We start from the raw sequence: 27470 nt of genomic DNA on the forward strand, positions 1-27470 counted from the left end.
ATTCTGTAACTTTTAAAAAGCTCCTGTCAAGGTATCTAGGTAACATTTGCTATAGGCAAGGAAAAGAGAACTTTGAGCCACAGATGTGGTCCATGCCACATTACTGCTACTTCTAAATATTACGACGCTGTTTACTAGCATTGGCAGTGAGCTCATGTTGACAATCAATCTCCCAGACAGAACAATCTTAGGCTTCCACATTCATAAGACTTGGCTCTGTCTAGATTAGCACTGTATGGTGATTGCAAAACATCACCAAGTGAGTGGTGAATGTGCAGGTGTGATTCCACCCAGAGTTCATATATGGTTCATTGTGCAATTATATCTGAAGGCACAGTCCATTCTCTCTGAGTGGGAGCTCATGTGTAAGAGGGCATTTGTTACAGATTTCTCATAGTGTCATGCCCTGATCCACAGATCCCAAGGAGAAACCAGAGAACACTAGATCACAGAACATGCACCTTGGCACACCTACAAACCTAAAAATTCCTTGAATAGCAAGGAGAATATGAACGCACCACATATTTCCAATATGGAACTTAACCTCCCTTCCTCTATCCCCCAGGCCTTGGCTATCCATCAACTTGGTGTTTGCCTCAGATATTCCCCTGGGGTGGACCCAGGCCTCTACCACATGGCACTTCTAGGATTGCTACAACTGGATTTGAGTGCAAATTGAGGCTTTCTAGTGCTACTAACAAAGCAGCCAATCACTAGAAGCCATCTGCTTCGGGGGCAGTACCTATATGTAGACATCTGCTAATGACTCATGGCAGATACATCACCCCTTTAAGAACCGATGTGGCTGCAACAAAGACAAATGCTATTTTAGCCTGTATTAACAGAATTATAGTTTCCAAACCACGTGAAGTACTAGTTCCCCTCTATTCGGCATTGGTTAAGCCTCATCTTGATTACTGTGTCCAATTCTGGACACCACACTTTAAGTTTGCAGACAAACTGGAACAGGTTCAGAGGACAACATGGATGTTCAAGGGACTGGAAACAAAGCCCTATGCAGAGAGACTGAAAGAACTGGGCATTCATTCATTCATTATCCCACCCTTCTTCCCAGAAGGAGGCCAGGGCGGTAAACAAAAACACTAAAAGTACTTTAAAACATCTTAAAAACAAAATACTTTAAAACATATTAAAACAAAACATATTTAAAATCATATTAAAACAAATCATCATTAAAAAACAACTTTAAAAATATTTTAAAAAGCAATTCCGATACAGACACAGACTGGGATAAGGTCTCTATTTAAAAGGCTTGTTGAAAGAGGAAGGTCTTCAATAGGTGCTGAAAAGATAACAGAGATGGTGCCTGTCTAATATTTAAGAGGAAGGGAAGGATTCCAAAGTGTCGGTCCCACAACACTAAAGGTCCCCTTCCTGTGTTGTGCGAAACAGACGTCTTGATAAAATGGGATCTGCAGAAGACCCTTACCTGCAGAGCGCACTGACTGACTGGGTGTATAAGGGGTAAAGCGGTCTTTCATGTTTAGCCTTGAGAACAGAAGACTGAGGAGAGATATGATTGCACTCTTCAAGTACTTGAAAGGTTGTCATACAGAGGTGGGGCAGGATCTCTTCTCAATCATCCCAGAGTACAGGACATGGAATAATGGGCTCAACATACAGGAAGCCAGATTTTGGCTGAACATCAGGAAAAATGTCCTAACTGTTAGAGCAGTATGACACTGGAACCAATTACCTAGAGAGGTGGTAGGCTCTCTGGTATTGGAGGCATTCAAGAGGCAGCTGGACAGCCGTCTGTTGGATATGCTTAAACCTGGATTCCTGCATTGAGCAGGAGGTTGGACTCAATGGCCTTATAGGCCTCTTCCAACTCTACTATTCTATTATTCTAAGCTATAACAGAGCTTTGGGGGCAGGGGTCAAAAAACGAACTGAAAGGAAAGGACCCTAGGTCAGTGGTAAAGAAACTGCCTTGCATGCAGAAGTTCCCAGCTTCAATCCCCAGCATATCCGCACTGGGCTAGGAGAGACTCCAGCCTGTAACCCTGGAAAGCTACTGACAGTCAGTGTAGACAATACTGAGATAGATGGACCCAGGGATGTAGTTGTCCAGGATCTTGGAAGGTCTTAGATCTCTTCCTTTATTGGGAGCAGGGTCCCAAAATGTCTCCAGCATCCTATGAGTCAATCAGCATGTAAGGGGAGTGTGTAAGCCACTGAGAAACACCTTCTAACATGCTTCCTTGTTCTTTCCTGCTGACTGAAACCAATCAGAGTGCAAGGAGGTGACTGAGCCACTAAGACTCTTCTCAGTAGCTAACACAGCCTTTCCCAACCAGTGTGCCTCCAGATGTTGTTGGACCACAACTCCCATCAGCCTCAGCCAGCATTGCCAGTGGTCAGGAAAGATGGGAATTGTGGTCCAACAACATCTGGAGGCACACTGGTTGGGAAAGGCTGAGCTAACACATTCTCCTGTCATGCTGATGGGCTCCTAGGGATGTCTGTTGTTGTGGGAGAAGGCACTCATAGAATGGACTGACGAGTGTGATGACGATGGAGAACAAGCAAGCTAGTGGGGGGGCATGGCTGTGAGAGGATGCGGCATGATTATCATGAAGCGACGCTGCACTTCTGGATTTGCCACTACACTACTGGATGGACCAGTGGTCTGATTCAGTGTAAGCCAGCTTCCTATGACCCTGACTAAGCCATATTAAGTGATATTGGATATGTGACCTAACATTACCATATATGCATGCACTTTAGACACTAGAAAAAAGCACATCAGAAAATAATGTACATTGTGTAATGATGCACAGATCAACTACTACTACCACTTGGTGTGTTTTTTCCCCTACTGTGTATATTTTGGGTATTTGTATGGGTATCCACAGCCAGCATGTATATAAAAACAAAATACACATGTGGTGGTAACACAAAATTCATTCAAGCTGCATGCTATTTAATTTTTTTAACAACTGAAACTGACTTGAGCGTATGTTTATTTATTTATTTATTTGTTTGTTTATTGCATTTGTATACCACCCCATAGCCAAAGCTCTCTGGGCAGTTTACAACAATTAAAAACATTAAAAACAAATATACAAATTTTAAAACACATTTTTTAAAAAGCAATTTAAAAACACGTGCTAAAATGCCTGGGAGAAGAGGAAAATCTTGACCTGGTGCCGAAAAGATAACAGTGATGGTGCCAGGCGCACCTCATCAGCGAGATCATTCCATAATTTGGAGGCCACCACTGAGAAGGCCCTCTCCCTTGTTGCCAGTCTCTGAGCTTCCCTCGCAGTAGACACCTGGAGGAGGGCATTGGATGTTCAGCATAGTGCACAGGTGGGTTCGTATCAGGAGAGGTGTTCCATCAGGTATTGTGGTGCCAAGCCGTGTAAGGCTTTAGAGGTTAAAACCAGCACCTTGAATCGAGCTCGGAAACATACAGGCAGCCAATGCAAGCAGGCCAGAATCGATTGTATATGTTCGAACCATCTGTTCCCTGTTACCAATCTGGCCGCTGCATTTTGCACAAGCTGCAGTTTCTGAACCGTCTTCAAAGGCAGCCCCATGTAGAGTGCATTGCAGTAATCTAACTTGGAGGTTACTAGAGCATGGACAACTGAAGCCAGGTTATCCCTGTCCAGATAGGGGCGTAGCTGGGCCACCAGCTGAAGTTGGTAGAAGGCACTCCGTGCCACCGAGGCTACTTGAGTCTCAAGTGATAGAGATGGTTCTAGGAGAACCCCCAAGCTACGAACCTGCTCCTTCAGGGAGAGTGCAACCCCATCCAGGACAGGTTGGACATCCACCATCCAGTCAGAAGAACCACCTACTAGCAGCATCTCAGTTTTGTCTGGATTGAGCCTCAGTTTATTAGCCCTCATCCAGTCCATTGTCGCAGCCAGGCACTGGTTCAGCACATTGACAGCCTCACCTGAAGAAGATGAAAAGGAGAAATAGAGCTGCGTGTCATCAGCATAGTGATGGCAACACACTCCAAAGCTCCGGATGACCGCACCCAACGGTTTCATGTAGATGTTGAACAGCATGGGGGACAGAACTGACCCCTGTGGAACCCATACTGGAGAGTCCAGAGTGCCGAGCAATGTTCCCCAAGCACCACCTTCTGGACCCAACCCGCCGGAGGAGGGCTTCCGGTTCCGGTCCCGGTAAGACGCTTTCTTTATCAGCCCTAATCTCAGCTCCCCTAATTTATAACCTGCATCCCTTCAATTCTTACCTGCCTTCTGGCAATAGAGACGGCAGGATGTCTAAAGACTTGGCAACTGTTGATGGTGGCGGTTCTTGCGTGACACAGCATACGTTACTTTGGAGTTAAGTTGAGCAAGAAACTTCTCAGATGCATTAGATCAGGTTAAGAGTCTTTATTAAGACATTAGGGCCAACAGGCTTAAGAGTAAAAACATGTAGAGTTTCTTCAGTCACCCCCCCTTCTGGTACATCTCTCTCCAAAGGTAAACACAGAAGACAACCTCTCAGTTCAGAGGCATGATACAGAAGAACATAACTTACAGACTCTGTTAGAACTTTCCCAGTTGCTATCTCACATTACCATGACAACGGCTGGCCTTGGAGTGTCTGCTCTCAAGCCAGGAGATAACAGTTACTTCTCCAAACTTGCAGGCTTTATGGAAAGCAACTAGAGACAGTAATGCCTATGGGTCAACAATCCAACATATTCCCCTTTTTCCATTAAGACTGCATAATACACATAATGTTTAGCAATACATCTCCACAATACATTGGAATACAGTAATATTTTACATTGCATCATACATATCCAAATTACATCTCAATACATTGCAGTACATTTCAGAACATCTCTGTACATTTACCTAGAACTTTATTTAATCAAATTTCGGCTGAACACAAGTCAAATACAGTGTATCAGGATCCATTTCAACTTGTTTATGCATACCTGGGCTGGTAATTACCCCCACAGTAAATCTTTCAGGCGGTTTCCCTATGTTTGATCTTGTAGAACGTCTTAAAGGCACTAGGGCTTCTGCTCTCTCTGCCCCCCCATTTGTGCTTGTGCTTGGCACAGCGTGCCCAGGATCCTCCATTTCCTCAGCCTTACGTTTCTTCGATCTTCGTTTCCCACAAACGAGTTCATTTAAAGCATCCCTAAGTGGAATTTGTGTGCCTTCCACTTTTATGTCAAAATCTGGTTTAAATGTTTGCGCTTGTTTATCACTTGACCCTGTGAGAATGACTGTTTGCCTTTGATCCCAAGGCTTCTCTGCAACTTTAATGCTTCTGCTCAGAATTAATTGCTGTGTTTCTGGACACCAAACTCTGAAATATGCATTCTCTTGTGCTCTAGGTGCACGTTTGCCACGTCTCTTACCCTGTGGCTTGTAAACTCTGCTGCGATGCACTCTTTCAGGCATCAGCCTGACTGCATTACATGAATACTGTGGCTGTGAGCTTTTAACAGCTGTCTTCTTACAGCTCTGACCGTCATTCTCTTTCCGCCTCACTAAACTCAAGGCATCAGCACACTTCACACCCATGGTCATTTTAAACTGCCCTTGTGTCATGAAACCCTGACAGACAACTTTGCCTCTTCTTTGTACAAAACATTTTCCTCTGTCAAACAAGACTGAAAATTGACAACTCACCAGTTTTCTGACTGACAATACGTTATGAGCCAATTCTGGTACAAACAAACAATCTGACAGTATTCCAAGTTTATCAAATCTCACCAGTCCTCGAGCCTCCACATTCTTCTGAGATCCATCCGCAAGTAAAACAAAGTCCTGCACATCTTCTGAAGTGTAAAACAAACTCCTGTCTTTGATTAATATATGGCTTGCCCCGCTGTCAAGAATCCAGTTAACAGGTCCTAAATCTTGAGACTTCTGTTTACAAACAAAGTTCACACTTCCCTGTTTCCAGCCTCCGTCCCTGGAGTTGCACTTGACTGCACAGTCTCTCTGGAGATGCCCACGAGCTCCGCAACAATAACAAGCCTTTAGCCACTGCTGCTTTTGCTTGCTTCCGGCTGCCTCCTTCGGCACGGCACTTTTCGCCTCTTTGCTTCTGACAGCTTCCATCAGCTCGGCTCTCTGCGCCTTCTGCCTCCGCTGCCATTCCTGGGACAAACCCTGCAACGCGTCCCACATCTGTTTAGCCGACAGCTCATCTCTCACACACATCAGTTGAGAATCCAATAGAGCCAAGATTATAAACGCCTGTGCCCTCTGGTCTCGACACTTCCAGGCCACGGTCGGTACCGCCGGGGGGGTTTCCTTCTATAACTTCCCATAAATCCTCTTTTATCAGCAAAGCACGCATCCTTGGCCTCCAGCTTCCATAATTCTTTTCATTTAGTCGTTCCATCAGCAAGCCTCCAGACATGTTTACAGCCATCCTGCTCACCTCTGTCTGGCACAATCAATCACGCTGCCCTCTCTGGAACTCCGTCTGCCATTCAGACCAGCAACTTACTCTTGTGTAACATGCTGTGGATCTGGGCCCATAACCCTGTTGATGGTGGCGGTTCTTGCGTGACACAGCATACGTTACTTTGGAGTTAAGTTGAGCAAGAAACTTCTCAGATGCATTAGATCAGGTTAAGAGTCTTTATTAAGACATTAGGGCCAACAGGCTTAAGAGTAAAAACATGTAGAGTTTCTTCAGTCACCCCCCCTTCTGGTACATCTCTCTCCAAAGGTAAACACAGAAGACAACCTCTCAGTTCAGAGGCATGATACAGAAGAACATAACTTACAGACTCTGTTAGAACTTTCCCAGTTGCTATCTCACGTTACCATGACAACGGCTGGCCTTGGAGTGTCTGTTCTCAAGCCAGGAGATAACAGTTACTTCTCCAAACTTGCAGGCTTTATGGAAAGCAACTAGAGACAGTAATGCCTATGGGTCAACAATCCAACACAATCAGCCCAACATTGTAAATATTACTTCAAAGCCCAAGGGCAGCAGTAACTAAGATAACAAGCTGCTTCCCTCCGCAGAGCGAATGTTAAAGGAGCAGGAGAAATAGGACATTAAAGTGAAATACTTATCTCCCTGCTACAAGACCCTTGAACAACCGAAACAACCCGGGGGATAATCTTCAGAGTCCTTTGCAACATAACGCATAAGAGTATTTATATATTTACTGCCAAACTTAGATACCAAAAGAATTGAATAGAGACACTGGCGTCCATTTTAAGGCTCTTCCTGGCGATTACATAATGGTCCTTATGAGGAAAAAATGTCAGGAGCTAGGCATCTCCTTGGGGGAAGGGAAAAACCCCACTGAACTATTTCAACCACCTCAATCAAAGATAACTCAATTCTTCCCACCAAATTCTACTATTCACTATCCCCAGTCTTTATCAACAAATAATGCAAACGATGTCCTCCAGCCACCATTCCAACATGATTGGTCATTAGACCATCAACTAACAATCAAGCCACCTAAGCAGGATAATCATAGTAAAAGTCTGGCTGAAGAATTACAGGACGCAGGCTTTAATTGCAATCTAACTCTGAGGGATGAGGAGATTCCCTCTGAAATATTAACAATAGATGATATAAACGAATCCCAAGAACCTAGGTGTGTCTACCCAGAGAACCAGTCCATAAATAAATCCTCAACACAGCAGAGTATGACAGGACTGAACCTGCCGACATTAGGCTGGGGAATAGCTGTTACAGAAGAATTGAGCTTAATAAAAGCCTATCTAGCCGAAACGAATAGTCTTCTCACTACTCTGATCAAGTCCTTGGGGCCGCTTCTAACGAAGGAACTAAACCCCCCTGATACCACCTCTGCTACCCAAGCTACTCAAGAATGCCTGACACGGAAGCTAGAATCGAAAGAAAAAAACGGTAAGTCCTTGCAATGGGCTTACCGGAGAGCCAACAAAACGAAGAAACCAAAGAATACAAAGAACTCTAAGCCGGTTTTAACAAAGAAAATGAATTTTAAACCTTTAATTAAGCTCCTGAACGCTCCAACTAAAACTCAGCTAACTCCCATCCATGCCTGCAAAACAAAAATACCCTCAATAACCAGCTCTCAACATTCAAACAAGCTAAGTCCCTTATTGGAGAAAACTAAACCCCTAACAGAGCTCAGCACAGAAACGTCAGAGGATGGATCCAGGATTTCAGATACCAACAAATGTACCAATGCCCACCTATTTCTGGACAGATACTGCAACACCTCAAATTGGAACTTAAAATTGGAGAGACAAACTGGCAGTAACTTTCTTATCTACGCCATTGGAGCAGAGTTTGACTACATGGATAAAACAACATTTTGAATCCTGTCTCAGACTTTATTCTCCGAACATTTCATTCAAGAACTGCGTTAAGCATGTGTCTCATTTTTATTCACACTTTCCCGAAAGACGCATCATTTTCACCTTCCAATCGATATCCATCGCTGAAAGGATTTACAAAATTAGGGAAGCCCTCCATCCCCATGGCATTCGAATTCACAGCTATTTTGTAAATAAGGCTCCACTCAACTCATTGATTAGCCGTTCCCTCCTGCAATCATGGGAAGAAAGAGCTCAGCCTCAGACACCCTCTACTCGTCAGAACAGCTTTGAGCTCCCCATTCGGACTAATCCCACGTCCCAATGCCAAATTCAACCTCATTGGCAGGAGGGCCTAGATCATGAAGAGCGTCTCTTTATGGAATTGTATGACCGTCTATCTAAACCAGATCAGGAAGGAATAATTAAGACACCGGTTCATTTTATCCAAAGCTTAACTAAACGATGCTCCGAACCAAACAGAGCTGCCTCCCCCCAAGCCTCCCCCTTAGCTGCAGATAACTTTAAAAAATTTCCCTCTAGAACTATGACAAACCAATCTCTTTCACATAGCCCGCTACCCAACAATAGTAATAGCCCCCTAACTCCAGATAAAGGAAGGGAGGTACTTAGACCTCAACATTATGATCCGATTCCGGGCGTAGCCAGGCCATCAACTAGCTCTGCTTGGCTTGAGATGCGTTACCTGCAACCCAAAGAATTGGGCTCCCCGACCACAAATCGGAAGATAAAACCAAACCCCTCCCTCAGAACAACACAAGCTCCTGGATTAAATTCTAATGTCATCCCACTGTCCCCAGAAATACATATTATTGTTCCATATCCATGACATCAGCCAAAGTAACAACTAAAACAAACAGCCCAATGCCCAATTCCAGCCCTCGGGCAGGCTTTAATCTACCTCGTGTCATGTTGAAGGACCCTCCTTTTTTCATACTACTATGAATTTTTCTCCAATATTTTATTTTGATGTTTTATTAATTAGTTACCCAACATCTTCATACCTGTCCGATACAATATATCATATACACCCATAGATTTTATATTCTTATGTATTATAACCCTTTTTATGTATATGCATTTTTATGAACTGGTATTTTCACGATTGTTATGGGTCTATGACCGTAATAAACATTTGATTTGATTTGACCCAACCCGCCAAGTAGGAGCGGAACCACTGCCATGCAGTCCCACCCGACTATCACAAACTATGCTTGTAGGCAAAGTATGTTTATGCCTCTTTTAAGGAGGAAAAGATGGCATGGTGATACAAATCACGGAAAATATACTTTCCCATGGACTGATGGGCTCCTCCTGGCATGCAACAAAAATTAAAAGAACAGATAGGTAGGTTGGTTCCACCCACACCCACCCTCAGCATGCAGAATTGTCAGAAGCCATAAGAGGCTGCGATAGACACATGGATAACCTTCTGCCCTTTAAGAACGGTAAGTGTTTGGATTTTAATGATCAGTGTACATTTTCAAGGCTGCTCTTCACAAAGCAGTTATTTTTAACAGAGAGCATTTCTACAAGAAATTACCACCTTTTAGATGACCACAGCACTGAGAGGTTCAGATATCCTGCATTGCTGACTTCTATTAAGCATTTTAAAGTTAATTTTCAGCCTATTTCCCAACCATGCTCCAAATAAAAGGCAGAGAAAGATCTTTTATCTTCTGATTTGAAGATAAAGCACTCTGTCTGCTCCGTAAGAGATTGCTCTGTGAAGAGCACAGTAATTCATAACTGGGTAAGTTTAGGAGATAAACCTGGAACAGCACTGTTGGGTAGCTTTCTATACCTTGGCAGGCTAGATCCAGCATGCAGGCTTTCCTTTAGCCACTCCTGCAGTAGCTCTCCTCCAACACCACATTTCAAATGAGTTGATTTTTGTCTTATCCACCTTTTTCACTGTCCAACTTTCACATCCATACACAGAGATCGGGAATACAACAGTCTTAATGATCCTGACTTTGGTGTTCAGTGATACATCATTGCATTTAAGGACCTTTTCTAGTTCTCTCACAGGTGCCCTCCCCAGTCCTAGCCTTCTTCTGATTTCTTGACTATTGTCTCCATTTTGGTTAATAACTGTGCCGAGGTATTGATAACACTTGACAAGTTCAATGTCCTCATTGTCAACTTTAAAGTTACATAAATCTTCTGTTGTCATTACTTTAGTCTTTTTGACGTTCAGCTGTAGTCCTGCTTTTGTGCTTTCCTCTTTAACTTTCATAAGCATTCGTTTCAAATCATTACTGGTTTCTGCTAAAAGTATGGTATCATCTGCATATCTTAAATAATTGATGTTTCTCCCTCCAATTTTCACACCTCCTTCATCTTGGTCCAATCCCGCTTTCTGTATGATATGTTCTGCGTACAGATTAAACAAATAGGGTGATAAAATACAACCCTGTCTCACACCCTTTTCTATTGGGAACCAATCGGTTTCTCCATATTCTGTCCTTACAGTAGCCTCTTGTCCAGAGTATAGGTTGTGCATCAGGACAATCAGATGCTGTGGCACCCCCATTTCTTTGAAAGCATTCCATAGTTTTTCATGATCTACACAATCAAAGGCTTTGCTGTAGTATAAAGCACAGGGTGATTTTCTTCTGAAATTCCTTGGTCCATTCCATTATCCAACGTATGTTTGCGATATGATCTCTGGTGCCTTTTCCCTTTCTAAATCCAGCTTGGATGTCTAGCATTTCTTGCTCCATATATGGTAAGAGCCTTTGTTGTAGAATCTTGAGCATTACTTTACTTGCATGGGTTATTAAGGCAATAGTTTGATAATTACTGCATTCTCTGAGATCCCCTTTCTTGGGAAGTGGGATATATATTGAATGCTTCCAGTCTGTGGGCCATTGTTTAGTTTTTCATATTTCTTGACAAATTTTTGTCAAACTTTGGACAGATTCAGTCTCAGTAGCTTGTAGCAACTCTATTGGTATGCCATCTATTCCTGGTTATTTGTTTCTTCCAAGGATTTTAAGAGCAGCTTTCACCTCACATTCTAAAATTTCTGGTTCTTCATCATGTGGTTCCTCCGTGAATGAATCTGTCATCCTTGCATCTCTTTTATAGAGTTCTTCAGTGTATTGCTTCCAACTTCCTTTTATTTCATCTCAGTCCGTCAGTGTGTTCTCTGTTGATTATTCAACACCCCTACTCGTGGTTTAAATTTCCCTTTCATTTCTCTAATCTTTTGGAATAGGGCTCTTGTTCTTCCCATTTTGTTGTCCTTTTCAATTTCTATACAATAACTATTGTAATAGTTTGCTTTGTCCCTACGTACTAGTCGTTGTATAGTTGTACTTAGGGTTCTGACCGTGTTTCTATCTCCTTTTGCTTTTGCGTTCCTTCCCTTTTTAACCATTTGAAGAGTTTCTTCAGTCATCCATTGAGGTCTTTCTCTCTTTTTAACTAGAGGTATTGTCTTTTTGCATTCTTCCCTGATAATGTCTCTGACTTCACTCCATAGTTCTTCTGGTTCTCTGTCAATTAAGTTTAAAGCGTCAAATCTTTTCCTTATTTGATCTTTATATTCTTCTGGGATGTTATTTAAATGGTATTTTGGCATTATGATTGCTTTGTTCTTCTTCTTTAGCTTTACTCTGATTTTCGATACAACCAGTTCATTATCTGTACTGCAGTCTGCTCCTGGTCTTATTTTTGCACAAAGTATGGAACTTCTCCATCTTCTATTTCCAATTATATAATCAATTTGATTCCTATATTGACCATTTGGTGATGTCCACGTGTACAGTTGTCTTTTTGGTTGCTCAAAACATGTATTGTCAAAAAACAAATTATTGGCTTCACAGAATTCAATAAGTCTTTCTCCTGCTTCATTTCTGTCACCTAAGCCCCATTTCCCTACAATTCCTAGTTCTTCTCTGTTCCCTACTTTTGCATTCCAGTCCCGCATGATTATCACCATATCTTGTTTTGGTGTGTGATCAATTTCCTCCTGTACGTCTGCAAAAAATCTCTCCAACTCTTCTTAAACATAAGAACATAAGAAGAGCCTGCTGGATCAGGCCAGTGGCCCATCTAGTCCAGCATCCTGTTCTCACAGTGGCCAACCAGGTGCCTGGGGGAAGCCCGCAAGCAGGACCCGAGTGCAAGAACACTCTCCCCTCCTGAGGCTTCCGCCAACTGGTTTTCAGAAGCATGCTGCCTCTGACTAGGGTGGCAGAGCACAGCCATCATGGCTAGTAGCCATTGATAGCCCTGTCCTCCATGAATTTGTCTAATCTTCTTTTAAAGCCGTCCAAGCTGGTGGTCATTACTGCATCTTGTGGGAGCAAATTCCATAGTTTAACTATGCGCTGAGTAAAGAAGTACTTCCTTTTGTCTGTCCTGAATCTTCCAACATTCAGCTTCTTTGAATGTCCACGAGTTCTAGTATTATGAGAGAGGGAGAACAACTTTTCTCTATCCACTTTCTCAATGCCATGCATAATTTTATACACTTCTATCATGTCTCCTCTGACCCGCCTTTTCTCTAAACTAAAAAGCCCCAAATGCTGCAACCTTTCCTCGTAAGGGAGTCACTCCATCCCCTTGATCATTCTGGTTGCCCTCTTCTGAACCTTTTCCAACTCTATAATATCCTTTTTGAGATGAGGCGACCAGAACTGTACACAGTATTCCAAAGGCGGCCGCACCATAGATTTATACAACGGCATTATGATATCGGCTGTTTTATTTTCAATACCTTTCCTAATTATCGCTACCATGGAATTTGCCTTTTTCACAGCTGCAGCACACTGGGTCGACATTTTCATCGTGCTGTCCACTACAACCCCGAGGTCTCTCTCCTGGTCGGTCACCACCAGTTCAGACCCCATGAGCGTATATGTGAAATTCAGATTTTTTGCTCCAATATGCATAATTTTACACTTGTTTATATTGAATTGCATTTGCCATTTTTCTGCCCATTCACTCAGTTTGGAGAGGTCTTTTTGAAGCTCTTCGCAATCCCTTTTTGTTTTAACAACCCTGAACAATTTAGTGTCATCAGCAAACTTGGCCACTTCACTGCTCACTCCTAATTCTAGGTCATTAATGAACAAGTTGAAAAGTACAGGTCCCAATACCGATCCTTGAGGGACTCCACTTTCTACAGCCCTCCATTGGGAGAACTGTCCGTTTATTCCTACTCTCTGCTTTCTGCTTCTTAACCAATTTCTTATCCACAAGAGGACCTCTCCTCTTATTCCATGACTGCTAAGCTTCCTCAGAAGCCTTTGGTGAGGTACTTCTTTTGCGTTTGATGTTGGAGCGTAGACTTGGGTAATGGTTATGTTAATAGGTTTCCCATTTAATCTCATTGATGTCACTCGCTCAGACCTTGCTTTGTAGCTCCTAATTGCTTTTGCGACATCACTTCTCACTATTAAAGCAACCCCGTTTCTTCTTGATTTCTCATTTCCTGCATAAAATATTTTGTAGTTGCCTGATTGAAAATGTCCCATTCCTGTCCATTTTAATTCACTCACACCAAGTATTGTAATGTTGATATGTTCTATTTCTTGCTTGAAAACTTCTAGCTTTCCCTGGTTCATGCTTCTCACATTCCACGTTCCTATTGTGTGCGTCGTACAACTCTGGACTCTCCTTTCGCATCTGTGTGCATCAGCCTCTGGGCTTCCTTTTGGCTTTGACCCAGCTGCATCATTAGTCACAGCGCTACTCGTACTTGTCCTTTGTTCGGTGAGTGCCTTCTGACCTGAGGGTCTCATCTTCCAGCCCTATCTCATGTTGCATTTGGGATACTCTGTTCATAGGGTTTTCATGGTAAGATGTATTCAGAGGTGGTTTAACATTGCCTTCCTCTGAGTTTGGATGCATTTTAGTCTCAGCTTTGACCATCCGCCTTGGGTGCCCCTGCTAGGAGTCTAGCCTCTTGGTCTAGACCCCTGAGGGCATTGCTCTCAGCTTCTTCAACACTCTCAAACCCCTTCACCACATTAAGGTGTGCATCCTAAAAGGGGGGGGAGAATATATAACAAAGCTTTTTTCTTCCAACAAAAAGAAAGGGTACAGTTATGTTGAGAGCAATTCAAGACATATGGCCAAACATTTGAGAGGCCACTATTAATTGTCACAGATCAGAGGGGTATGCCCTTTGCATCTCATTTCTCAGATTTCACTTTGCAGATTTTACTCTCTTGCTAACTCACCCATGTCAATGCTAGGGCCAATTCATATGGGGATCCTAGGGAAGAGGCACCAGAAATCATATCTCAAACATATGTTGAATAATGGAATGGACCAAGGAATTTCAGAAGGAAATCACCCTGTGCTTTATAGATTACAGCAAAGTCTTTGCTTTGTATAGATCATGAAAAACTATGGAATGCCTTAAAAGAAATGGGGGTGCCACAGTGTCTGATTGTTCTGATGCACAACCTATACTCTGGACAAGAGGCAATTGTAAGGACAGAATATGGAGAAACCGATTGGTTTCCAATCGGAAAGGATATGAGACAGGGGTGCATTTTACCATCCTACTTATTTAATCTATATGCAGAACATATCATACCGAAAGCCGGATTGGACCAAGGTGAAGGAGGCATGAAAACTGGATGGAGAAATATCAATAATTTAAGATATGCAGACGATACCATACTATTAGCAGAAACCAGTAATGATTTGAAATGAATGCTGAAAGTTAAAGAGGAAAGCATAAAAGCAGGACTTCAGCTGAACGTCAAGAAGACTAAAGTAATGACAACAGAAGATGTATGTAACTTTAAAGTTGACAACGAGGACATTGAACTTGTCAAGGATTGTCAATACCTTGGCACAGTCATTAACTAAAATGGAGACAATAGTCAAGAAATCAGAAGAAGGCTAGGACTGCGGAGGGCAGCTATGAGAGAACTAGAAAAGGTCCTCAAATGCAAAGATGTATCACTGAACACTAAAGTCAGGATCATTCAGACCATGGTGTTCCTGATCTCCGTGTATGGATGTGAAAGTTGGACAGTGAAAAAAGCGGATAAGAGAGAAATCCACTCATTTGAAATGTGGTGTTGGAGAAGAACTTTGTGCATACCATGGACTGCAAAAAAGACAAATAATTGGGTGTTAGAACAAATGAAACCAGAATTATCACTAGAAGCTAAAATGATGAAACTGAGGTTATCATACTTTGGACACATCATGAGAAGACATGATTCATTAGAAAATATAATAATGCTGGGAAAAACAGAAAGAAGTAGAAAAACAGGAAGGCCAAAGAAGAGATGGATTGATTCCATAAAGGAAGCCACAGACCTGAATTTACAAGATCTGAACAGGGTGGTTCATGATAGATGCTCTTGGAGGTCGCTGATTCATAGGGTCGCCATAAGTCGTAATCGACTTGAAGGCACATAACAACAACAACAAACTCACATTTAGAGTCTGCTACACTGAAGACACCACTTTGCAGACATCCACATTAAGTGGAGGATATGACTTAGGGGATGGTGCCAGCAACACGACCATACTCCCTGTTGTATCTATTATTGTTCTGTGCACAAGTAGCACATGAAAAGGGCTTGAATTGGATGTGAAGAGGGGGGAGGGTGAACTTCTACCTGCAGTAAGGAACATCAGACTGGGCATATGGGTATTTATTAATGTATGTAATTCCATTTATGAATCACTTTCTATGAAACATCTCAAGGTGATTTAACAAAAAAAGTTTAGTTATATATATATAGAGAGAGAGAGAGAGAGTTGAAAGCAACAAACAGAACTTCACTCAATTTGCTCTGGATTCCTATAAGGATTCCGTTAATCACCTAAAAATATATGAATGTAATTGTGATTAACAAAACAGTAGTTTTTATTGTATTAACAAAATGTTTCAGCTTCCGCCTTCATCAGCTGCTAACATACAAATGCTGTTACCAAGGTGGCAGTTATAGAGCTTTGAGGATGGAATGCTCAGAGGGGCTTCATTTGCAAAAGCTAAGTAGTGGTGGTACTGTCCTCCAGGTTCAGGCCATGTGGTGCCAATGTGTCCAGAGAGTATATCCAAAAGTTCTCCCTTTTAGTCAATGCTGCTAGATCTGTTGGCATCTCTGTCGCTGTTATAGAAAAGTCCAACAGGCTGTGACCATCAATGCTGAAATGTTTTGCAACTGGTTGCTTCATTTCTTTTTTGTTATGATTGCCGATTTGTGGTTTCTGAAGCGTGTGCGTAGGTCAGTTGTGGTCTTTCCTACATATTGGATATGACATCCTGGTCTTTTGCATTCGATGACATAAATTATATTGCAGGACCTGCAGGTGATATTCTGTTTGTTGTAATATATCCTGCCTGTCCTAGTGCTTGTAAAAGTAGCTGTCTCCCTGAGGTACACACAGGTGATACAGAGTTTGGAGTGACAAGGATGGGACCCAGGATTGCTGATAGCTGGCTTAAGCACAGCTCTCACTAACAGTCTGTGCAAATTAGGAGGCTGGCGAAATATATATATATTGTTGGGCACAACCCAGTCTCCAGCAGTGAGAGACTTCCAGGGGTTCCTGTGCTTACCCAGGGTTTGTTTTCCTTGGAATGAAGGTCAGTGGAGATTGTGGTGTCTTTACGCTATATGGTTTTATTTACACGTATATACAACCTAAGCATAAGATGGAGGGGCTCACAGCATTAACACTGCAATAGATCTTGCTTCCCCATTAGGTTTCTAGGGGACTCCCCAAAGCCATAGCTTGGGTTCAGCACAGAGAGCAAGACAAGTCTCTCTGTGTCTTTCCAGCTTCACACCCGACTAACTAACATATGCAGAACCACCTCTTGGCCTCATGAGGGAGGTGGGAGGAATCACTCTCCTGCCAAAGTTTTTATAGCAGCAGGATTGCTCTGGACCGCATCCTTTGACATGTAGATTGGCCACTCAACAGGCCCATTAAGCCACAGACTGACTCTGCCAGAACTAATGGGAACTAGTCTGACCAATTCATCAGATACAAACTACATCTCCACAGGCCCAGAATACTGGCTGGGAGGGGATTCACAGATATAATCCAGCCAAACCCTCAATCCTGTAACAAGAGAGAGAATCTGTGTGTATGTGTGTGTAAAACTCATAGAAAAACGATTTTAAATCCAATGGCACATAACGGAAAGGCACATAAATAGCTAATTCATCTAATATTTTAAATCCTGTGTCTATCCCTTTAGTTAATTTCTTGGTATTTTCATCTACTTTTTCCACAGAAAGAGGATGGAAGAAATGAGGATGGTGAACATCAGACATTTGAGAAAGTTCAGTCCTTTCCATCCTGAGGACAACTGGACAATTATATTTACCAATAAATGCCTTAAATCAAAATTGCTGCACTCAAGAGCTAAACAAATTCTGTTTGGAGAAGTCTTCATGATTATTCATATATGTTCAGATGTATCAAGAGCATTTCCTGTGTACATATGTTCAGCTGGATTTCAAACATATTTGCCAATTTATTGCTTTCTTGCTGCTATTTAGGAACTACACTAAATAAATCTTAGTCTCTCAATCAGCAGTACTCTTTATCAATCAAGATGTTAACTGAGCTGAAGAGGAAAATCAAATCAGAACAGGCTATAGTATTTGTTGCAGACTGCACTAACAAATATGCACAAGCATGTTTACTAGGGACACAATTCAGTGGAAAAGTCTTCTGTACAAAGCCCATTGAAATGAATGGAAGCTGTGCAAGGGCACAGTAGTGATGTTGGGACCTCCCATTAATCTCCATAGAGAGTATGCTGGATAATGTCCTAAAACAATCAAGTCATTTATTTACAAATTAGCTGGTACAGACATAATCTGACTGGATGAGTTAAAGTGCGGAAATGTAAGTACAAACCTGATATGTCGACTATGCACCAGAATCTCATTTTGGAAGTCCAATATCAGTGGCAGTGCATTATACTGATTAAATACACTGATAAGCTGGGTGCTAAAAAAGATGGTAATTATCTAGTCAATTGTGATATCATTAGATGTTTGGAAGAAAAACCTAAGGCATTGTGTTGAATAATGGAGAATCCATTTGTGGGTAAGCAACACTGCAAATGATAAATCACTTTTTAAAATTCAGCATTGTCAGTGAAATCCCATAAGCTCATCATTCAAACCCCTTTAGTTGCTTGTGTTAGCCATTTTATGGAGAGAGAAATATATTTCTTTATTATTTATACTAAATAGGCTTTTTATAGAATGACTGGTATCCTCCACAAGACAAGACCACAACCCTCAGAGCATTCTTAGCCCCCTCTTATGCGAGGAAAGAGCTTAGACCCATTCTTGGAACTAAGAGTCCTAGCTCATCACAGGATGGGACAACCTCTCCTCCATTCCTCTTGACAAATACATTCAACATTCTCACAAGTCGTCCTTGGATAATGCCTTTTTGCTTTGCTTTGCTCCGCCCTTTCTCTGTGGCGTATAAAGCAGAAACATCCCATCTCTTCCCTGCAATCTTGTTTTTTTTAAAAAAATAAGATTTCTTGCCTTCTCACCATAGGGTGAATTGCAGCAATAGAAAATACAATGATAAAAATAGATAAAAATCATTGCAATGATAAAATACCGTTCCAAATGGAAGAGAACAATATATCTTACGGTCCTGCCTCTGCAATTTACTTGGATTTGATTTGAAACAACTGGCATGGGTGGGGACTGGGGAGAAACAGCCTCAACATCTCCTCCAGCCTCATCACAATGACTTGGTAAACATTATTAACAAAAATCAGCCGTCTGCACTGTGAATGTTTATTCCAAGGTAAGTCTCACTGAGCTGGCAGCTGGACTATACAATCCTACATCTCTGCTCAGAAGACCCACTCCCAAACAGATATGCACAGAATTAAAGCCAAAGTTAAAGAACCCCACCTATCCCTCTGATGATTTAGAGTGCAATCCAATGCATGTCTACTCAGAAGTAAACTGGATTCAATAAGACTTACTCCCAGGTAAGTGGGTATAGCAGGGGTTGCCAATCTTTTTGGGTCCATGGGTACATTTTCACTGATGTGGGCACCATATATAAACCTCAAACAAGCACAGGCAGCGACCTTTTCGATGGCCTACAGTAGAATGCTTTCATGCCTAAATTTAGTGAGGGGGGCCCCTGTTAGTTAATTGACAAATTTTTCTTTTGTTCTATCTGAGAAACTTGATGTTTTTTCTGGGAACTGTTGGGGACAACTGCTAGCTTGACACTGTTGCCAGCACTAGGATTGCCAGGTTCAATCCCTGAGACTGATCCTGTATCTTTAGGAGAAAAAAAAGTCAGCCAAGTGCAGGTGTTCTTGCAACCCTGTAATGGGAAAAACCACAAGGTGGAATTCTCCCTTCCCCCTGCACAACTTTTAAAGATACACAAGACCTCTTGGAGGCTGGGCCCGGCAACCAAGAGGTCTTGTGTATCTTTAAAAGTTGTGCAGGGGGAAGGGAGAATTCCACCTTGTGGTTTTTCCCATTGTAGGGTTGCAAGAACACCTGCACTTGGCTGACTTTCTCTTCTCCTAAAGATACAGAATCAGTCTCAGGGACTGAACCTGGCAACCCAAGCCAGCATGAGTATAAGATAAGAGTGGGCCCCCCACTCTGCCCGTCTGTTCCCTGACCTCAACTAAACCGCAGTCTCCAACCCATTGACGTAATAAACCTTAAACAAAACTATGCAGGTAAGAAGCCAGCAGGGGTGTGGGGGCTTTCCAGTGTTTTGCACCACCTGCAGCATGTACGACTATCTGCCTGTTGGACAGAAGTCGTGGGTGTGCTCTCGGTGCAATGAGCTCCTGGCTCTCCGGGAATGACTTCATTTCCTTGAGGCCAAAGTGGCGGACCTGGAAAAGCTGAGAGAGGCAGAGAGGTGTGTGGAGGAGGCCTTTAGGAACGTTATAGCTGTGTCCCACTCCAACGATGATAGCTCTCCTGCTATCATGGAGAACGATGGTCTCGGGGAAGGAGAGCATCCAGCTGAGGAAGAGGGAAACGATCCCTTAGAAGGAACCCATTCCTTGGGGGATGAGTAGCTATCCTCTCGTGCTGAGGATATATCTCCAGGGGGTGGAGGGATCCTTGTAGTGGGTGATTCGATCATTAGAAACATAGACAGTGGGGTGTGTGATGGGCGTGTAGACCGCAAGGTGTTTTGCCTGCCTGGTGCGAAGGTTGCGGATATCACCCGTCGTTTAGATAGTTTGGTAGACAGTGCTGGGAAGGAGTCAGTGGTCGTGGTGCACGTTGGCACCAACGACATGGGGAAATGCAGCCGTGAGGTCCTGGAAGCAAAATTTAGGTTGCTAGGTAGGATGCTGAAAGCCAGGACCTCCAAGGTGGCTTTCTCTGAAATGCTACCAGTTCCACGCGCAGGACCAGACAGACAGGCCCAGCTTCGCAGTCTCAATGCGTGGATGAGATGATGGTGTCGGGTGGAAGGGTTCGGATTTGTTAGGCATTGGGGAACATTTTGGGACAAGCCGGGCCTGTACAAAAGGGACGGGCTCCACTTGAACCAGAATGGAACCAGACTGCTGGCACTTAAAATTAAAAAGGTAGCAGAGCAGCTTTTAAACTGACTGAGGGGGGAAACCTGACAGGAGCTGAGAAAGGTCCGGTTCGGAATAAACCTCCCCCCTGGGATAAAAACCAAAGAAATGATGAAATTTTAAAAGGGGTAGGCCTAGAAGTAGGCATTGTGAGAGCAGGGGCACAGGATATAAATTCAGAAGAGCAAAATTACCACAGGCCTAACCACAAGTGCCAAAGACACTTGAAGAGAGACACTGCTTACAAGTGCCTGTACGCTAATGCTAGGAGCCTCCGAACCAAGATGGGAGAACTGGAGTGCTTGGTCTTAGAGAAGAGCATTGATATAGTGAGCATAACCGAGACCTGGTGGAATGGAGGAAACCAGTGGGATAGGGTTATCCCTGGATATAAACTATATCGGAAGGACAGGGAAGGACGTATTGGTGGCAGAGTCGCTCTATACGTGAAAGAAGGCATTGAATCCAGCAAGCTCGAAACCCCCAAAGAGGCAGACTCCTCCACAGAATCGTTGTGGGTGGTGATACCGTGCCCCAGGAGGGACTTAATAATGGGAACGATCTATCGTCCCCCTGATCAAAATGCTCAGCAAGACCTTGAGATGAGATATGAAATTGAGGAAGCATCCAAACTAGGAAATGTGGTAGTAATGGGTGACTTCAACTACCCGGACATAGACTGGCTGCATATGTGTTCCAGTCATGACAAAGAAGCAAAGTTTCTAGATATTCTAAATGACTATTCCCTAGATCAGTTGGTCATGGAACTGACCAGAGGGACGGCAACCCTGGACTTAATCCTCAGTGAGGACCGGGACCTGGTGCGAGATGTGTTGTTGAACCGATTGGGAGCAGTGACCACAGTGCTATTAAATTAAACATACATGTAACTGGCCAATTGCCAAGAAAATCCAACACGGTCACATTTGACTTCAAAAGAGGAAACTTCACAAAAATGAGGGGACTGGTAAAAAGAAAGCTGAAAAACAAAGTCCAGAGGGACCCATCACTCAAAAATGCTTGGAAGTTGTTTAAAAACACTATATTAGAAGCTCAACTGGAGTGCATACCGCAGATCAGAAAAGGTACCGCCAGGGCCAAGAAGATGCCAGCATGGTTAACAAGCAAAGTCAAGGAAGCTCTTAGAGGCAAAAAGTCTTCCTTCAGAAAATGGAAGTCTTGTCCGAATGAAGAAAATAAAAAAGAACACAAACTCTGGCAAAAGAAATTCAAGAAGACAATAAGGGATGCTAAAAAAGAATTTGAGGAGCACATTGCTAAGAACATAAAAACCAACAACAAAAAATTCTATAAATACATTCAAAGCAGGAGACCATCTAGGGAGACAATTGGACCCTTGGATGATAAGGGAGTCAAAGGTGTACTAAAGAACGATAAGGAGATTGCAGAGAAGCTAAATGAATTCTTTGCATCTGTCTTCACAGTGGAAGATATAGGGCAGATCCCTGAACCTGAACTAACATTTGCAGGAAGGGATTCTGAGGAACTAAGACAAATAGTGGTAACGAGAGAGGAAGTTCTAAGCTTAATGGACAATATAAAAACTGACAAATCACCGGGCCCGGATGGCATCCACCCGAGAGTTCTCAAAGAACTCAAAGGTGAAATTGCTGATCTGCTAACTAAAATATGTAACTTGTCCCTCGGGTCCTCCTCCGTGCCTGAGGACTGGAAAGTGGCCAATGTAACGCCAATCTTCAAAAAGGGATCCAGAGGGGATCCCGGAAATTACAGGCCAGTTAGCTTAACTTCTGTCCCTGGAAAACTGGTAGAAAGTATGATTAAAGCTAGATTAACTAAGCACATAGAAGAACAAGCCTTGCTGAAGCAGAGCCAGCATGGCTTCTGCAAGGGAAAGTCCTGTCTCAGTAACCTATTAGAATTCTTTGAGAGTGTCAACAAGCATATAGATAGAGGTGATCCAGTGGACATAGTGTACTTAGACTTTCAAAAAGCGTTTGACAAGGTACCTCACCAAAGGCTTCTGAGGAAGCTTAGGAGTCATGGAATAAGAGGAGAGGTCCTCTTGTGGATAAGGAATTGGTTAAGAAGCAGAAAGCAGAGAGTAGGAATAAACGGACAGTTCTCCCAATGGAGGGCTGTAGAAAGTGGAGTCCCTCAAGGATCGGTATTGGGACCTGTACTTTTCAACTTGTTCATTAATGACCTAGAATTAGGAGTGAGCAGTGAAGTGGCCAAGTTTGCTGACGACACTAAATTGTTCAGGGTTGTTAAAACAAAAAGGGATTGCGAAGAGCTCCAAAAAGACCTCTCCAAACTGAGTGAATGGGCGGAAAAATGGCAGATGCAATTCAATATAAACAAGTGTAAAATTATGCATATTGGAGCAAAAAATCTGAATTTCACATATACGCTCATGGGGTCTGAACTGGCAGTGACCGACCAGGAGAGAGACCTTGGGGTTGTAGTGGACAGCACGATGAAAATGTCGACCCAGTGTGTGGCACCTGTGAAAAAGGCAAATTCCATGCTAGCGATAATTAGGAAAGGTATTGAAAATAAAACAGCCGATATCATAATGCCGTTGTATAAATCTATGGTGCGGCCGCCTTTGGAATACTGTGTACAGTTCTGGTCGCCTCATCTCAAAAAGGATATTATAGAGTTGGAAAAGGTTCAGAAGAGGGCAACCAGAATGATCAAGGGGATGGAGCAACTCCCTTACGAGGAAAGGTTGCAGCATTTGGGGCTTTTTAGTTTAGAGAAAAGGCGGGTCAGAGGAGACATGATAGAAGTGTATAAAATTATGCATGGCATTGAGAAAGTGGATAGAGAAAAGTTGTTCTCCCTCTCTCATAATACTAGAACTCGTGGACATTCAAAGAAGCTGAATGTTGGAAGATTCAGGACAGACAAAAGGAAGTACTTCTTTACTCAGCGCATAGTTAAACTATGGAATTTGCTCCCACAAGATGCAGTAATGGCCACCAGCTTGGACGGCTTTAAAAGAAGATTAGACAAATTCATGGAGGACAGGGCTATCAATGGCTACTAGCCATGATGGCTGTGCTCTGCCACCCTAGTCAGAGGCAGCATGCTTCTGAAAACCAGTTGGCGGAAGCCTCAGGAGGGGAGAGTGTTCTTGCACTCGGGTCCTGCTTGTGGGCTTCCCCCAGGCACCTGGTTGGCCACTGTGAGAACAGGATGCTGGACTAGATGGGCCACTGGCCTGATCCAGCAGGCTCTTCTTATGTTCTTATGTTCTTATAAACTATTTGTTCTGTTTGAAACCCATACATTCATATGGTACATCTCTCCTTCTTTAGCGTGTCTATATTTACCAGAATATTGCACTGAGGTTGTTTGATTCTTTCCCCCTAAATTAGATATTCCTATTTAGACCTGATGCTTGCTCTATGACAAGGTGTTGAGTTAATAACTTTAAATTATGCATTGATCTAAAGCCAGATGGGGGAGGGGGCAAATGGTGTCACTGCTCCTCCACCACCCCCAGGATTTTGGGGGGAAATTGTCTTTTTAATTTGTGATATGATAGACAATGACGACCCTCAATTCAAAGAATAATTGCTTGTTTTAGGAACAGAAGCAATTTAAGACCAGGTCGCTCTGCAAAATTCAGTGAATAAGGAGGAGCAAGTGCACAACAAAAGGCTCATATGGAAGAGCCCCCAAAAGTCTGCTCACTAAAGACTTTCCCTGAGTGAGGGTGAATTTCTCATGATCACCTTAAAATTTCTTAAGTGATCCTGAAAAAAATCCAGCCTGGATAGTAACATGGCCCTTGAAGAGTTATATATTAGAACTTTGTTTTATGGGCTAGAGTTAGAATCCACCCCTTGGACATTCCTTGGCTCTGCTTTTCTGTTTCAGTTGTGTTCTCTATCCAGCCAGCAATAAAGAAACATGTTTGTTTGCCTGCACTAAGCAGTAAGAGTTTATTTTATTTTGCAGTTATTATAATGAGTAGAGCAGGACTGGGTGCTTATGGCTAAAGGGTAATATAAAGAGATAACAAAGTTATCTGAAAAAAATGGCTACCTAAGTTACCTTTTACTCCTTTAAAGCACTCATTATACTCACAATCACAGTGGCTATATTTTCTTCTATTTTTTTGAATACTTGATGATAAAGGATAAAAACAAACCTAGAGGAATCAAAATATTGCTGTGTACACTATAGTTACCCGGCTGACTGGCTGACCACCTAGGCCACTAGGGTTGCCAGGTCAGAAGCATCCCAAAACCTGAGATTTGAGGGGTGGGTCCTAGTGATGTCATGGAGGCGGGCCTGAGTGATGTCATGGGGCAGGCCCGAGTGATGTCACAAGTGATGTCATTAACCATGATACATTAAGCATCAATCACAGTTGCTTGGAGCATACAATTAAAAAAAATATCTGATTGGAAATAAAAATAGAAATCTTAGCTAAAAGATGGAGCCTAGGTAGGGAACATTTAATCTAGACTACTTTTAAGTGCCTTCAGGCCAGGCCAGTCACCAGAAGGCCACTGTAGGGACGAAGGAGCCTAGTGTTGTGGATATGTCAGATGGGAGCATTGGGGAGTAAAGATGGATGCTCCTGAAGGCTACAATTCTAAATACACTTACTAAGGGATTAAGCCCCATAGAACTCAACAGGACTGACTTCTGAGTAGATATAATTTGGATTGTGCTGTTGGTAAACCTTGACTAGGTATCCTCTGCAACGACATCCATCTCCAAGCAGGTTTGGCAACCCCCTGCCTGGAATGCCCTGCCCTTATCTTTTAATGTGGCTGCTCCAAACATCTTTACAGATTTGACCCTTCACTTCAGAAGGAGGTCTGAGAAATGAGTAAGAGTAAGAAGTATCTTTTAAAATTGTTCTTTTCAATTCACTCTTGAATGCACATCATACCTAGGGCAGATCCACACCATTCATTTAAAGCACATTCAACACCCATTTGAGCACATGAATCCCACCACAGAATCATGGGAACTGCAGTTTGTTAAGAGTGGTGAGAACTATAACTGTGAGGGGGAAACAGCACTTCCCAGGATTCTTTAGGGGAAGTCTTGTGCTTTAAATGCGAGTTGGATGTGCTTTAAACGTATTGTGTGAATCCACTTAATAAATTTTGCCTGCATGTAAATTGTTTTAATTAATTTTTCAAACTGGAAATGAGCTATAAACTGTAGTGGGTGACCATGGGCTACTCACCATCTCTCAGCCTATCTGCCCCTCAGGATGAAAACAATGGAGAACCATAACCACCCTAAGGCATATTTAAATTTAGAGGAAGTATTGTACAACCATAGTGTGAAATCGGATACTTATTGAGACACAGTATGACAAAATATTTATATAAGAATGACTATCAAATATGTTCATTATTTACACAATCTGTAAAGATATTTATAGTGCAATCCTATGTTTGTTTACTCAGAAGCAAGTCCCAATGTATTCAATGGGGCTTACTCAACCAGGGAAAACTGTACCCTCAAGTGATAAGGAACTTGTTCTTTTAACAAGCCTTTTAAGTTGAGACCTTATCCCAGTCTGTGTCTGTGTTGGAATCGCTTTCTAATATGTTTTTAAACCTTTTCTTTTTAAAAAAAAGTTTTTAAAGCTTTTAAAAATGTTTTTAAAGATGTTTTGTTTTAATATATTTTAAAGTCTGTTTTCATGACTTTTAAAGTGTTTTTAGTGTTTTTGTTTGCCGCCCTGGGCTCCTACTGGGAGGAAGGGCGGAATATAAATCAAATAATAAATAAATAAAAATAAATATATAAACATAATTCACCCAACCCAAAATTTGGAATCATGCCACTTTAAGCTGTTTTGCAACTGTTTATACTTGTTTTATGGGTATTGGTTTTCAAAGGGATTTCTTATTGTGAGCTGCCTTGGTTTCCAATCACCAACCCTACCTCACAGGGTTGTTGGAAAGGCTCCATACACACACTTGCAGGTGTAAAAATACACCCCATATAATAGATTATTGTCAAACCAGTTGGTCATTGAGGAACATTTTTTTAAAAAATCAGTATTAGTTTCCCACATAATAAAACTGTGATACCTAGGTAAACCCTGCCTAATTGCTTTTAAAATAGGATTGGAGAGGAAGAGAAAGATTTACAACACAAACACATCTGTGCTATGTTTAAAAGTTCCATTAATTTACAGCACAATCCTAACCATATCTACTCAAAAGTAAGTCCTAATGGAGTTCGATGGGGTTTACTCCAGGTACATGCAAAGCAAGTACTGGATTCAATACTTTCATATTTCATAGCCCAGGGTCTGACTCTTGCACACAAGAGGGAAAAAAACTTTAAGCCATATTACTTACGCAAACTGCAAAAATCTCAAAGCCACCATTTTCTGACGTTGAAATTAAGCCTAGGCATGCCTGGATCAACAAGTCACAACCCTGGCTTCATTTATTGGCTACAATCCTGAAAGGGCGGGGTTAGAGCCAGAGGTTGGAAAAGTTGCTTTTTAAAACTACAACTCCCATTGGCCCCAGCCAGCATGGCAACTGGATTGGGCCGATGGGAATTGTAGTTAGAGCTAGGAGCTATTAAAAAGATCTGTAAAACAGATTTAACAGTCA

General features: G+C 42.4%; 1 protein-coding gene across 2 annotated transcripts in view; it reads left to right on the plus strand.

The window, feature by feature from the left end:
* Nucleotides 1–27470, plus strand: part of EXO1 (exonuclease 1) — a 381281-nt gene that overhangs the window by 76771 nt on the left and 277040 nt on the right. Inside the window, exon 1 of one of the 2 annotated variants that reach the window (XM_061624590.1) lies at nt 14440–14443. The exons of the other annotated variant lie outside the window; for it this stretch is intronic. The gene's annotated coding sequence lies outside the window, so the exon portion shown is untranslated. Of the gene's footprint in view, nt 1–14439; nt 14444–27470 lie in introns of those variants that run through there. 2 annotated transcript variants of the gene reach the window in all.

Source organism: Rhineura floridana, chromosome 4 (assembly GCF_030035675.1).
Source record: "Rhineura floridana isolate rRhiFlo1 chromosome 4, rRhiFlo1.hap2, whole genome shotgun sequence".
NCBI lineage: Eukaryota > Metazoa > Chordata > Lepidosauria > Squamata > Rhineuridae > Rhineura > Rhineura floridana.